General features: G+C 41.4%; 1 long non-coding RNA gene across 1 annotated transcript in view; it reads left to right on the top strand.

The window, feature by feature from the left end:
• Positions 1-12,620, top strand: part of LOC111864617 — a 30,473-nt gene extending 17,853 nt beyond the window's left edge. The window contains exons 2-4 of the long non-coding RNA XR_002842827.2: positions 8,502-8,623; positions 9,291-9,347; positions 11,997-12,620. This is a non-coding gene — a long non-coding RNA (uncharacterized LOC111864617). The remainder of the gene's footprint in view (positions 1-8,501; positions 8,624-9,290; positions 9,348-11,996) is intronic.
• Positions 12,621-13,360: the final 740 nt, after the last annotated feature.

Genomic DNA, 13,360 nt, shown 5'->3' with positions numbered 1-13,360 from the left:
GGAAACTGAACTGCAATGCGGACTCACTACAGTAAATGCGTGGTATGAGCTCTGGATCATAAAGACCAATAAAGGAAAAACTCGGGCGATCTATTCCTCCAGAAGACTTACAGTCCCTAACGACATTTTTAAAATGGCTTTAGTCCGCATGCGTACTATACCGACCGAGCGACCGCCGCTTATTGGCCAAGTTAGTGCCAACTTTTGCGGATAGAGGGTGTCGCGTGGTCAGCGCAACGGATTCCCACGGCCGTTAATCTCGGATTTCTTGACCGCCCTGACGACTTACTGCAACAAAATTGAGGCGACATTCCTTTTGTAAATAATGTAAAGTATTGTACCTTGATGTCACTTTCGAAAAGATGACGACATGGAAAACACCACACCGAAAGAACTTTATCCAAGGCCTTTCACACGTTAAGTAAGGACTTATTCTCGATTCAGACGTGGTCGTTTAAGTACAAACATAAAAATTACGCTTTACAAAGCTCTGACCAGGTTAGTTACGACTTACGCCTTGCCCACCAGGGAGCATGCGGCGGACGTCCACCTCTTGAAACTGCAGCGCGTGCAGAACAGAGTACTCCGCGGTATTGGAACTCTTGAAACGTGCACACCAGTCCGAGAATTGTACGTGGCTTTCAAGATTCCTTACGTGTATGACTATATAACTAAATTATGCAGGACACATGCAGAAGTAATCCTAACCCATGTAAATGTAGTTAGTTAGTTATTTAGAGAGGGTGGGTTTCCCCATGCACCGCGACCAGTTTGATCTATTGTGCTTCCCTCTATGATATTCTACCAGTCTCTATACCCTATCGATAAATGGTGCGTACCATCAGTCCCGCCGAGCAAGCGGGTTCGGCCACTTGCTTAGCGGTATCTATAATGCTTCCCCCATCTATCAGAGGCCTTAGAGACTATTGTTGGGCGGGAAACGTCCTGGAATTTGGCTCAGTGATCCCCTTTGGGGATTCAGGGAACAAGTCCCGGAGGACTTGTTCCCTGAATTTTTCCGCCCTTAAAAATTCAACGACCTCCGCTGGGTATTTGAACCCGCGTACCACGAGTCATGAGGTGGGAACGTTACCTCTAGACTACGAAGGCCGCTTATGTAAATGTATATATACGTGTATATATGTGATACTGGACGAGGAAGTATAAGAGGCTTCAGCTTGGCGGCGGTCATATCTACGACCGTTCATCTGACTAACTGCAGTTTCGGAGTAGTTGCATAAGTTAAGGCCTGTACAAGCCTTCATTGACAGGAAATCTATATATACCTTGTATAATTGTTACTTAGTATAGTAGAGTGAAAATGGATGCACAAGGTCCATAGTGACCTGGACGCCGCGACAGCGCGCATATACTCGAGTGGAAACTATGGTGCAACAAACGTAGCGCCTGCATAGAAAGACCGACCCCTCCTTCATCGAAGAGGAGGCCCCCATTTCGAAATATGTACATGTCTAGGAGGGAATAAACTCTTGGTTATGGATCTCGAGGAGACTGGAGTCAGAATGACTGTTCTGCGAAAGCCAATAGCAATTTAACCGACCGACCGGTCTTTGAAGGGTTAATCTACTTAAAAGAAGAAGTCGTGGTTACTTTCATTTTACATCTGGAATGGATGTATGGAGCTTTCTCCTCCATATAAAGATCAAATAACTACAAGGAATGTTGTAGGAACTGAAAAGAATATTAAGGCGCTTGAATGGCATATTAACTGTTGTTGCACATTCTTTGTTGTCTCTCAGTAGCTGCAACTAATGCGGCGAGAGGTCATGACCTTGTATATTAACGTCGTCAGGGGCTTCTTATTTTCACGAGATGAAGTCCAGTATAACCTGTTTTCTATAGGCCCACATATTTTTATATTTACTGGTATCTTACATGCTTTCACATTTGCAATGTCACAGTGTACAGTAATTCCTGGTATCACTTCGGGCTTACGAAGAAGCTCCGGATATTTCTATATTTTAGCCACTAGTACGCATGACCAAAGTATTATACGAAAAGTAAGTATCATATAATATCAACACTTTGACAGGGAGCAAATATAAGACATGCAACGAATACATTTTTATTTTTATATTTTAGCGTCCTGTTGCACTGATTTAAGTCCATGATTTATTTAAACCGTCTTGCAGTGCATACACTCATCTATCTCCTTCTCTCACTCGCACTACATGTTTCGGCATAAAAATGCCATCTTCAGGTGCTTACTCAATCCACGCCAAACTAGTTCATTGCATGCCTTGTCCTCACATTAAAATAACTAAAATATATATCTATCATATACATTGACAAATGTCAAACGTTAAAAATATTAAAATTGTTCGGGATTCCTCATCGCTACGTCGCACCTCACTACGCCAGTCACGCCCATCCTCCTCTGTTGGAGCACTCCTTCACTTGTGTGTGTGTGTTGTGCTTTTGTTGTGTCTTGCTCCTGTGACTGTATGTGTTATCCTGAACAATTTTAATATTTTTAACATTTGACATTTGTCAATGTATATGATAGATATATATTTTAGTTATTTTAATGTGAGGACAAGGCATGCAATGAACTAGTTTGGCGTGGATTGAGTAAGCACCTGAAGATGGCATTTTTATGCCGAAACATGTAGTGCGAGTGAGAGAAGGAGATAGATGAGTGTATGCACTGCAAGACGGTTTAAATAAATCATGAATACATTTTTATTAAGCGATACACCGATAATTGCTAGTTTTCACGGTGCCGTATCTTTTGCATCTGTTCACACAATACGTGTTCGGGAAAACTCTGGTACTGGAACCGAGCTGTACAGCAGCGTACATACTTCATGCGACAGAATCTTCCTTGAGAAGCTAACTGTCGCTCAGCTACTCGAAAATCTCTTCCCTTTTATACGCTTCTATTAACTTTCTCTGATTTCTGGCTTCTGGCTTGACGGACGGGAGAAACCTGTCGTTCAGATTCCAAATTTGGTATTTACCTAAGGCGCCCGAACTGGGAGAAATTCGGATATCAAAGCAAACTGCAAGAGACAGGGTCGCGTTCTGTAACACGGAGGCGTTTGACCCTTACCCGCTAGCTCCCAGCGAGAGCCCAGCTTTCTCTCTTAACTCATCATGACGTCGACATCAACTGGTTGACCCGCAGGATGTCATAAAGATGTCACTTTCAACAAGTGAGATACCTGCACGATAAATTAATATATGCCTTATTGGCATCGAAGTATGGGTACTTTTAAATTTAATACGCTAATAATAATAATAATAATAATAATAATAATAATAATAATAATAATAATAATACGAGAGGTTTGAGAAAATATTTGGAACTAATTCCTGGTAAGCACTCCATAGATTCACTGCAAAAAACAGCTATCCTGGGAACATCACACATACTACGGAAAGTGCTACAGTGCGAAGCTTGAAGCCTGAGTGGTGAGGTGCATCACTGGTTCAAGAAAAGTAATCCCAGGAAATAAACCTGTGACAAGTGATGATGATGATAATAATAATAATAAACAATAGTATCCATTCATCAATTTATTGAAACAAAAGTAAAGTAAGATTGTTTCTTTGCTCAATTAAGCCCTGGAGATGAAGACGCATGGAGGAGTGGGGGTACAGTTTACTCCAGTACATGGAACTGAGTTATTAGCTTCAAGACCCAGACATTTTTCCTCCGGGGAAAGAAGAAAACCCGGTACGCACTGGATAGGAGGCTGAATGGGTTCCAGGGGGCACTATGCTGCAAGTCGGAAGGTCGCGGGTTCAAATACCGATGAGGTCATTGGATTTTTTTTCAATTGACCTAATCCTTCCGGCCGCACTATGGCCCTGGGGTTCACTCAGCCTCTAACAGAAATGAGTACCAGGAATTAAATAAATAATTTTCCTGGGGAGTAAAGCGCGGCCGGCACGTAAGGCTGACAAACTTACCGCCATCTTTGAGCCGATTGTCTAGATAATGTGGGACCCTCGAAGTCTCACAACCCTATGTGACTTCATGGCCTGTTTCAGGGATAGCTTTGCTTTACTTTTTTATATGGACGCTGTGGAGAAGAGAATATTCCAGTGCTCCTACTGGAAACGGGACGATTATTCCTCTACTGTCCAGATAGGAGCCAATTCGCTATACTGACTGAGCTATAACATTATCATATTCATATGAAAAATGTTCAATCGTGTTTCACCCATTCGTTCAAATGTCTGGCCTTAACTTTCTGGTAGTCGTTCTGTCCTTCGCACAGTCAGAGAGAAAAATGAAACGTCTGTACAGACAGACTTTCTCTCCAACCTCAGTACCTTTGTACCGCACTATTCGTAGTTTATCACTGGTTAATACCGGTGGACAGTATGAAGTCATATGGAATCACGAGCATCCGGAGAAGCTAAGTCATTCGTTTCAAAAATAAATCCCCGCTTTTGAGGGAATTCAAATGCTGATTATTTTGTTTACCAAAAACCCTCATTGAATACTACACTGAGCCAGCTGAATCCACTCAACCACAGCAAAAAGCATACCAGACCACACGGCATCACATTTCAGAAGACAGAAATCTTCATTTTAATTCTGTCTTCACTTCTACGCCTACACCTTCCAAATGGCATCTTACCTTCAGGCTCTCGGGTTGCATCGTTTGAGAACCGAGTGCTGAGGAGACTATTTGGACCTAAGAGAGACGAAGTGACGGGAAGTTGGAGAAAACTACATGATGAAGAGCTTCATAATTTGTACTCTTCGCCAAGTATAATTACATCAAGCTAACAAGGATGAGATGGGCACGGCATGTAGCACGAATTGGGAGACTAGGAATGCATATAGGATATTGGTGGGAAAGCCAGCGAAAGAGACCACTAGGAAGACAAAGACGTAGTAAGTAGGTGAACAATATTAAGATGGATCTTAGAGAGACAGGAATGGGGTGGTATGGACTGGATCGATCTGGCTCAGGATAGGGACCAGTGGAGGACGCTTGCGAACACGGTAATAAACCTTTGGTTTCCATAAAATGCTGGGAAGTTCTTGAGTAGCTGCAATATTTTCGGCTTCTCAAGATGGGCTCACCTCCATGAGTGAGTGACTGAGTGAGTGAGCATTTCTCATCCTGCTCCATGCGTTCTATTTGACCTGCCTACCTCATCCCTGATCCTATCATCCTCATAAAATGGACGTGGGCCTCTAAGGGCTAGCGTGCTAGCTTAGTATTCAAAGCATCCCGAGTTCGATCTCAACGCAAACAAATTTCAGAAATAAAGAAATAACTACCTACGATAAGCGAACAATCCGACTCAAGGCCCCGTGCAACGAGTGCTACCGACTGTCTTAGATTAAGAAATTGAAGGGAAACGAGGCGTTTCACGGATGCCCTATGCTCCATGTGGGAGCAACAGGAATAGAAGAAGAAGTAAAGAAGAAGGTAGAGGAATACAGACACACAGGCCTGAGTTAGGCATTCAAAAGTTGACCGGAGGGGGGGACATTTACAGACACACAGACAGAATTGATGATCTGATAATCCGACCTTTATTTTTTCAAAATATGGAAAGTATGCTAACAATCTGTCGGTATAATGAAGTGGAAACAACAAGGTCAACTTTCGAAGCAGTAAATCGAACGTATCTCAGACAAAGAAGAATGTCCAGCCTGATGTTGGTATCATGCATACTTCTAACTGGCTCACACTTCTCGTCTCTTTCAAACTGTCCGATACGTTTAGGAAGTTTTCTGATTGAAGCACTGACATCCAAATGGACGACGTCGGTTTTCCTTTCTCCTAATTGAAGCTGTCAGAAAGTGAAGCCACATCAATAAGCAGTCACCAGTGATGGGATAGAACACCATTCAGCAATGTGACCTGCGTGAGAGGAACACGTGACCCACTCAGTAGAGGGTTCAGAGGCTAACTCGCTTAACAGCAGTAAGTCAATAGGGGAGCTGCTTTTCTCTTCGCAACCTTCCGACCTTCTTAAGAACATGATGTACGGAAATATACTCGTACTTTCTCCCTTGCCGCTTTGTAGTACAACAGACGTGTCACATTCGGGTTCCTGCACGCTATTTGCTTTTCGGTAACAGAGAAACCGAGCGGGGTGGCATGGAGGTAAATCTCTGGGCTCATGATCGGGAGATGCTCGCTTCAATCTCAGCCCAGACACCGCTATCCTGACTGGATTTTCGTGATTTTCCTCATCCCGCTCAGACAAATTCTATACTATAGGTACCTATATTAGAACACGACTGCTTCCTTCCAATGTATCGTTCATCTATCATCCTACCAGGGAACAAGTCCTCCGGGAGGGACTTTAAGCCGTGGGTCCCGTGTCGTAGATTTACGGCACGTAAAAGAACCTCATGTCTCTAGGAGACCTCTGAGCTAAATTTGGCCAAAAGTTTCCCGCCCAAAGTAGTTTCCAATGCCTCCGGTAGATGGGGAAGTATTAGATAACACTGCCAGTAGAGGATCGGAACCTCGCTGGCAGAAAGGGGCTGATAGCGAGCACCAGTACCGGTAGGGGATGGAGACTGTAGAAATTAAAAGGGGGACGTCCAATAGATTATCAGTCGCGGTGCATGGGGAAACCCACCCCCTCAATACTGAATAACTGCATATCATCCTACCATTAGACGCTATATAGTACAGGTACTGACAGAATCGTAAGATAAAGGTAAAGGTAAAATTGTCTCTGTGCGTAAGTAATTAAGCACTACGCCATGAAGACGTATGGAGGTAAGTGGTCGGCTTCACGCCCCGGCCGCTTTTACTCCCAGGGGAATAGCCCCCGGTACCCATTGGATAGGAGACTGGGTGAACCCCACAGCCGGTCTGGACGACGTGGAGAAGAGAATTCTGGACCCTACCGAGTCTCGAACTACGACCCCTCGAATGTCGCTATACCGACTACGTTATCCCAGCTCCAAAGAAAAATCATTATCGTAATAAATTTCTCTTTATTTTGGGGGGTTATTTTATAATATTAAAATTTTAAAATAACCCCAAAAAACAAAGAGAAAGAAATTATGAAGAGGCAATACAGCGCTGAATGAAACTGAGATTGTTACGAATGGTTAAGATTTGTAAGCAGGTGGTCTTTGCATTTTGAAGGCACGTGATAGAGGCAAGTTTCCGCTTTACCAGAAGAAATAGGACAGCAAAGGATGAACTCCACAGTCTTCATGGACGTGGTGGGGAAGAAAAACATTCCCCTTGCTCTTTTAATTCCTTTTGTGGCTGATCTGCTGGGGAGATATAAACGGTGTAAACTATTTTTCGGAGGATGTGAGTTGATGTGACTGACTGATCCTATGGGGCTAAATTCTTCTTGAGAAATCGCCGGTTCCTCAGTTACTCAGCAATTTCCCAATATTTTACGGAATCCTTATTACACGTTCGCAAGAACCCAGCACTGGTCGTTTTTCTGAGCCAGATCAATCCAATCTGTACCACCCCATCCTATTTCTGAACGATCCGTCTAAATATTACAATATCTTCTCACCTATGTCTAGGCCTTCCTAGTGTTCCTTCTGGTTTTCCTGCTAAAAGTCTGTATGCATTCCACTTCTCCGTCATGAGTGCTAAATTCCCTGCCAATCTTATCTTGCTTGATTTGATCATTATAATTATATTTGGTGATGAGTACAAGTTATGAAGCTCCTCATTATGCAGTTTTATGCTACATCCTATTATTTCATTCCTCTTCGGTCCAAATTTTCTCCTCAGCGCCCTGTTATCAAATAACTTAAAACATCAGTGTCTTGCTACCTGAATGTTAGAGACCAAATTTCGCACACATTTATTTTGATCTATTTGTGTTTTATTTAACGACGCTGCCTGAATCTCAGACGATACAGCTTCGATTTACTGGATGACAGCGAAACATAAACTGGAGTGAATACGGAAGAGAGCTTTCATGGCGGAATTTGCCTGAAATGACTGGGGAATAAAAAAATCTCTTCCAGGATATTCAGTATTCCGGGCGAGAATCGAAGGAAATATCTCTAGTTAGAAGACTAGCTCTTGGCCCAACTGCTTGATGAAAGATGTCGATGGTTGACCGGAATTTTGAATCTAATAAGAAACAGGGTCCTCCCACTTGAGACTGAGACTTAGTCTGTTTAACGACGAATATCAACTGCACTTGTTACGTAGTATAGAATGGTAGAAATATTTGCAGACGACAAATTGGAAACTATATCAGTGGGCTATCGCAGCATTTGCCTGGAGCGACTAAGGAAAATCGCTAAAATCGGTCAGGAAGTCGAGTTTCGAAAACGATATGTTCCAAATCCTACGCACGAGTGCTAACCACTCTACTAGACCTGAAAGTACTGCATCCATATAAGGATTCCAAGGTTACTCGCCGACTCACTGGTTCCATTAACCAAACGGAAGGAAATATCTTCGTGGTCTTAGAATCTTAGTAAACTCTTAAGAGCTGACTGTTTTGCCACTGCAAGTCTATAAATATATTTCGCATATTGATCTCTTGTTCCCCCACCTCAGGTGTTGCTTTGCTCCTACGAACGGGAAGTAAGTTCAAAGTGCATTCATCACTTTGCTGATGGTCAAGATGGTTTCCATTGCCGCTGCTATGCTCATCGTCGTGTTCGTGGGAACTGTTCAAGGTAAGCGGGGGGGAACACAAACACAGAAAAAAATCTTATTTTAATATACATACCACAAAATAATCATATAAATCAATTCTTTAATAATTTAATTTAATAGAGAAGATGAAAAGGCGGCGCCTAAGAAGTAAAATTAAGGTCACATCGTCATACTTCTCTGCTGGAAGTTTCATCCGGTCACTTCAACACGTACTCCGTGTGTAGTGCGTAACATGCGCTATGAAACTAGTAACTTAGGTCCTTCCACGTTCTTTCCGGCATTTCTTGTCTTATACTGTCCGTGGTAAATTAAATATTACCTTATATCATGAAGGCGTTCAAGCTCGGTTTCTGGCGTAACCTCACAGAGAATATAAGCTTAATAGGGTGGGATCCATAGATAAAGGAAGCATCCGACTGGACCTTATATTCTCTGTGTTCATGATTCTTTTGTGGATATTATATTCTGTACTCTATATCTACATATGATTCAAAATTCAGAGGAACGTAATTCTATTCCATTCAAATTCTATTTTATGTATGAGTCTGATTCTACTGAATAAAATGAGTGTAGTTATATAGGAAAATTCTATACTATTTGTAATTTATTTGTTTGTGTTGTCTTTCACGGCTGAAACTTGGAGTGTACGGATTCAAATATGGCTCAAGGCTTTGGTTTTCTTCGCAGGTTGCAACCGTCTGGGAGTTGTGCTGGCTCACAGGGAGCAGAATGAGACGTCCAATAGTAAGTGATATAGCATTTAACGAGACTATACTGATTGCCGCTGTTATTTATTTTTTATTTATTCATTTAACGGCACTGCAAAAATCTCAAACTAGGCCTACGTAGTGTGGAATTGTCGACGATCATTGAATAATGATTTTGATGGAAGCGGTTGTGGCTTAATTTCGCTATTATTTCGACATTCGCTTGAAGGGACTGAGGAAAACAATGAGAAACCTCAGTCAGGATAGCCAATCTCCCATCCTGAATTCTAACCAGTCACTTCCCAAACAAAAGCGAGAAATGTTACCGATTGAGTTAACTTTTTCGGAGGCTGACGATGTTACGAAACGTCGACTCGGTGATAAAGAGACGAACCTTACTTCTGCTGGTTCGTAAAAAATAAACCTTTTTTAGAAAGTGATCAATTATTAAATTAAGGAATATGTATAATTATTACGAGATTGAAACGTCAGTAAATTTCGACCAGACTATACGACGTCATATCTCAGAAGATAATACCTTCTATAATCACCGCTGTGAGAACCTAAAATCTAACTTCCAAATTTTGTTGCCTTCTTCTCTTAAATAATGAACAATGAAGGAAGATAAAAGAAACAGACTAAAAGTTTATTAAAGAAAAACTTCAGAGAACTTTGTCGCTTGTATGCAGATACTTTTTATATCAGCTGTAACGGAAGGAAGACCAACTTACAAGTAGGCAAGCAAAATGGAAAGTTGGTCTTTTTATTGTTTTCATTATTAAAACCACCCACTGATTTATTATACTTCCATCATAACGAACACTGTCCGTTGACTTGTACATACAGAAAATGGATCAGTTTCTGTCATCATGTGTAAAGACTGGACGGGTCCTACTCAATTTGGCACGTCAGATGGGCCACGGTCTGATTAAGGGCTCAAATAAGTAGGACCCTTGCCCTCGCCATTACACCTGATTACGGCAATGAATTCAATTTCCTGAAAGTTCTTCATCAGATACGCTCGATGCAATGATAATGTCGAATGTAATATTTTCGCGTGTATTAATGACTAATAATGCGGGTGCTGGATTGGATGAACGGGTTTGTCTACTCCTTATACAAACCCCCAGTAATTACACGTAATTATAGCGCTATCGCAATTTCTACACTTCATAATTCTCTGTCTCTCTCACACACACACACATACACACACACCAGTCTCCTGGCAACGCAATTAACACAGGAACTATAACGGTTTCACTGAATTGCATACTCTAAATATTACACATAGTCTTCTCTTCACAGCCGCACTCCTGCAACTATCTCTTAACTACAGTGCACTGCACTATACTGCACTGTGCACTAATCTAAGCTAAACAGGTCTTCGGTATATATGTTTCGCACAGAAACACAAGTCACGCAATTCCTAGCCAGCGAGTTCATTAGCGCGCTGACTGTTGCCTAGCAACGAGATACAACATTCGTTGACTGAGCCAGATCTTTCACTGTTGCACGATGGAACGTATTTACCGAGCAGCTGCCTAGGAACGCTTTGAGCAAATCCGTTACAATATCCACATAACACAACACATAACATAACAAGACAACCAAACACTAGAGATAACTTATGTACACGAGCAGATCAGCAATTCCAAAATCTCGTTATCTTTGAAATATTGGTAAACTTATTGTACGTAATGCCCCACAATAATATTACCTAATTTCTTGTGTTCTTCGTCTTGATACACGAATAGCAGAACATGACAATATCATGCGACAAGGTTAGTATAGAAATGTCCTGTTTATCCTATTGTAGTGCTGGAAATGTCCGCCGCGATCACCGCACATCTCGACCTACAAAAGCCGAAAAAAGGAAGCGCGAAATGGTAACATAATTCTGGTACGTCTGTCGCTTTATCGGGCGTTTTTCTCTATTTGAGTGGCGTGGGTCTGAGCATACTCAGTTTCTTTCTTTTTTATTCACTGATCATGTTCTTTTGTTATTATAGGAGATAAAAGGTAAAAGGGTAAAGCTATCCCTATAATTGGCAGTGGAGGCCCATAGGGCTGTGAGACGTCGAGACTCCCACAGTTTCTAGACAATCGGCTCACAGATGGCGGTAAGGTTGTCAGACTTACGCGCCGGCCGCCATTTACCTCCAGAAAGATTCCTGGTACTCATTTCTGTTAGATGCTGAGTCGACAGCAGGACCATAGTGCGGCTGGAAGGAATAGGTAAATAAAAAAAAAATCCACCTCATCGGGACTCGAACCCGCGATCTTTCGGTTTGTAGCATAGTGCCTCTATAGAAGACGCTTTCATTTATTGTTTTCCATGATTTTATTTTAGATACTTTATCAAGGAGATTTTACGACGGTTCGGCTCTAGAAACAGAAAACCTAATATTTGCTCTCACGCAATCAGTAAATTAGTATAAGAATTAAAATAATCAATTGCTGTAAATGAACCGTGTATCATATTTTAAACACAATACTCAAAACTAATTGGAGTGAGGATATACTTCCAAAATATATAAATATGTATATTTTATGTCGCCTAATAATAGTCACGTTAAATTATAATTAAATTACGTTACAATAGAATATATTTTATTTAGGGAATTTTGATGGAAATCTAGTTGCTTGTCATTTCATATTTGAAACAGCTTCAACTTTCATGTTCCAGATGGTGCGAATTACAACACGTTCATGCCTCTGACAACCTCGCTGATGTACTGGACAATTCACACTCTGCTGGGGTCAACAGCGGTTTCTTTTAACTGATGTTCAGGAAGTCATCAGCATGTGACAAGTCGCCTGTCTCTTAGTGTGCGGCACCGTCCTCTTCTTCCGCCTGTACTTTACCAATGAATAAAACACAACCGATCATTCTCCGTAGTTTAAAATTAATTTCATGAATGAATATAATAAAAGTGTAATGGAGAAAATTGCGTAAGAAGGAACTTCGAAGTGTGTAGTCTCCTCTAGTCTTGATATGATGATTAAGTTCAGAAAAACGAAATAAGCGAAATATTTAGCTCGGATGAGGAAAGAAAAAAATAATATAAAAATTTAGTTAATAAACACCATAAACATTAAAATTGATCTTAGATTAAGCTGTGAAAATGTGAAATAGATTTAAGTGACTTCAATGGAAAGCTTTCGTGATAGCGGTAAAGAACCATTAATTTCACAAGAATATTTCATAATCATCTCAATATGAGAGACTGTATAATTGAGTCTATTGTTTAGTTAAACATGAGGCAGATAGCATTAAATATGTTTTCTTGTTAGATCTCTTATGTTTTATCCGAATACTTTGTATGTATTATGTACTGATGTAACAAAATAACACATGAAGTATTTTGTTTTCTACTACTTATTTTCTCTGACAATAATACAGTTATCTCCTTTTTCAGTTAATGATATACGCAATGAAGCCTGTCCTGGTTTCTCCCCTCATTCCATTTTTTCAAGTCCTTCCTCGGTCTAGACGTCCCTGATAGTTCATAGTGTAGACTCTGCTCCAGAATTCCTTCTGCAGTAACCCCATTTAAATGTTTTGTCATAATTTTTCTCCGTTCGTCCATACAGTGCTACAGAAGGACACGAAGTCTGCAGGACTACCAAATCACAAATAACTATGATAAGCGACAATTTGGACGAACGGTATTACATTTTTTATTGCTAGTGGGGTGTGACTAAGTCCCTTGTACTGCGGCCACTTCTGGCCTATTGTACCGTCCCCAGATGATAGGCGATGGGTAATTGTGGAGTAATTGGTGGAATGAAGATTGGCAGGGGAAACCGAAGTACTCGGAGAAAACCTGCCCCAGCGCCACTTTTCCCACCACAAATCCCACTTGACCAGAACCGGGATCGAACCCGGGCCGACGCGGAGGGAAGCCAGTGACTAACCGCTTGAGCTACGGTGCGGCCATGGACGATCGGTATATCTTGCATAAGCAAAAAGCAGTCGTGCTGACGAGTAAACTTCAGGGCCATGTTATGCCCTTTCGTTATGAATAATCGCTGTATATTTCCATTCAC

Source organism: Cryptotermes secundus, unplaced genomic scaffold (assembly GCF_002891405.2).
Source record: "Cryptotermes secundus unplaced genomic scaffold, Csec_1.0 scaffold7, whole genome shotgun sequence".
Classification (NCBI taxonomy): domain Eukaryota; kingdom Metazoa; phylum Arthropoda; class Insecta; order Blattodea; family Kalotermitidae; genus Cryptotermes; species Cryptotermes secundus.
Note: the sequence above shows the minus strand (reverse complement) of the source record. Positions and strands in the feature narration are given on the sequence as shown.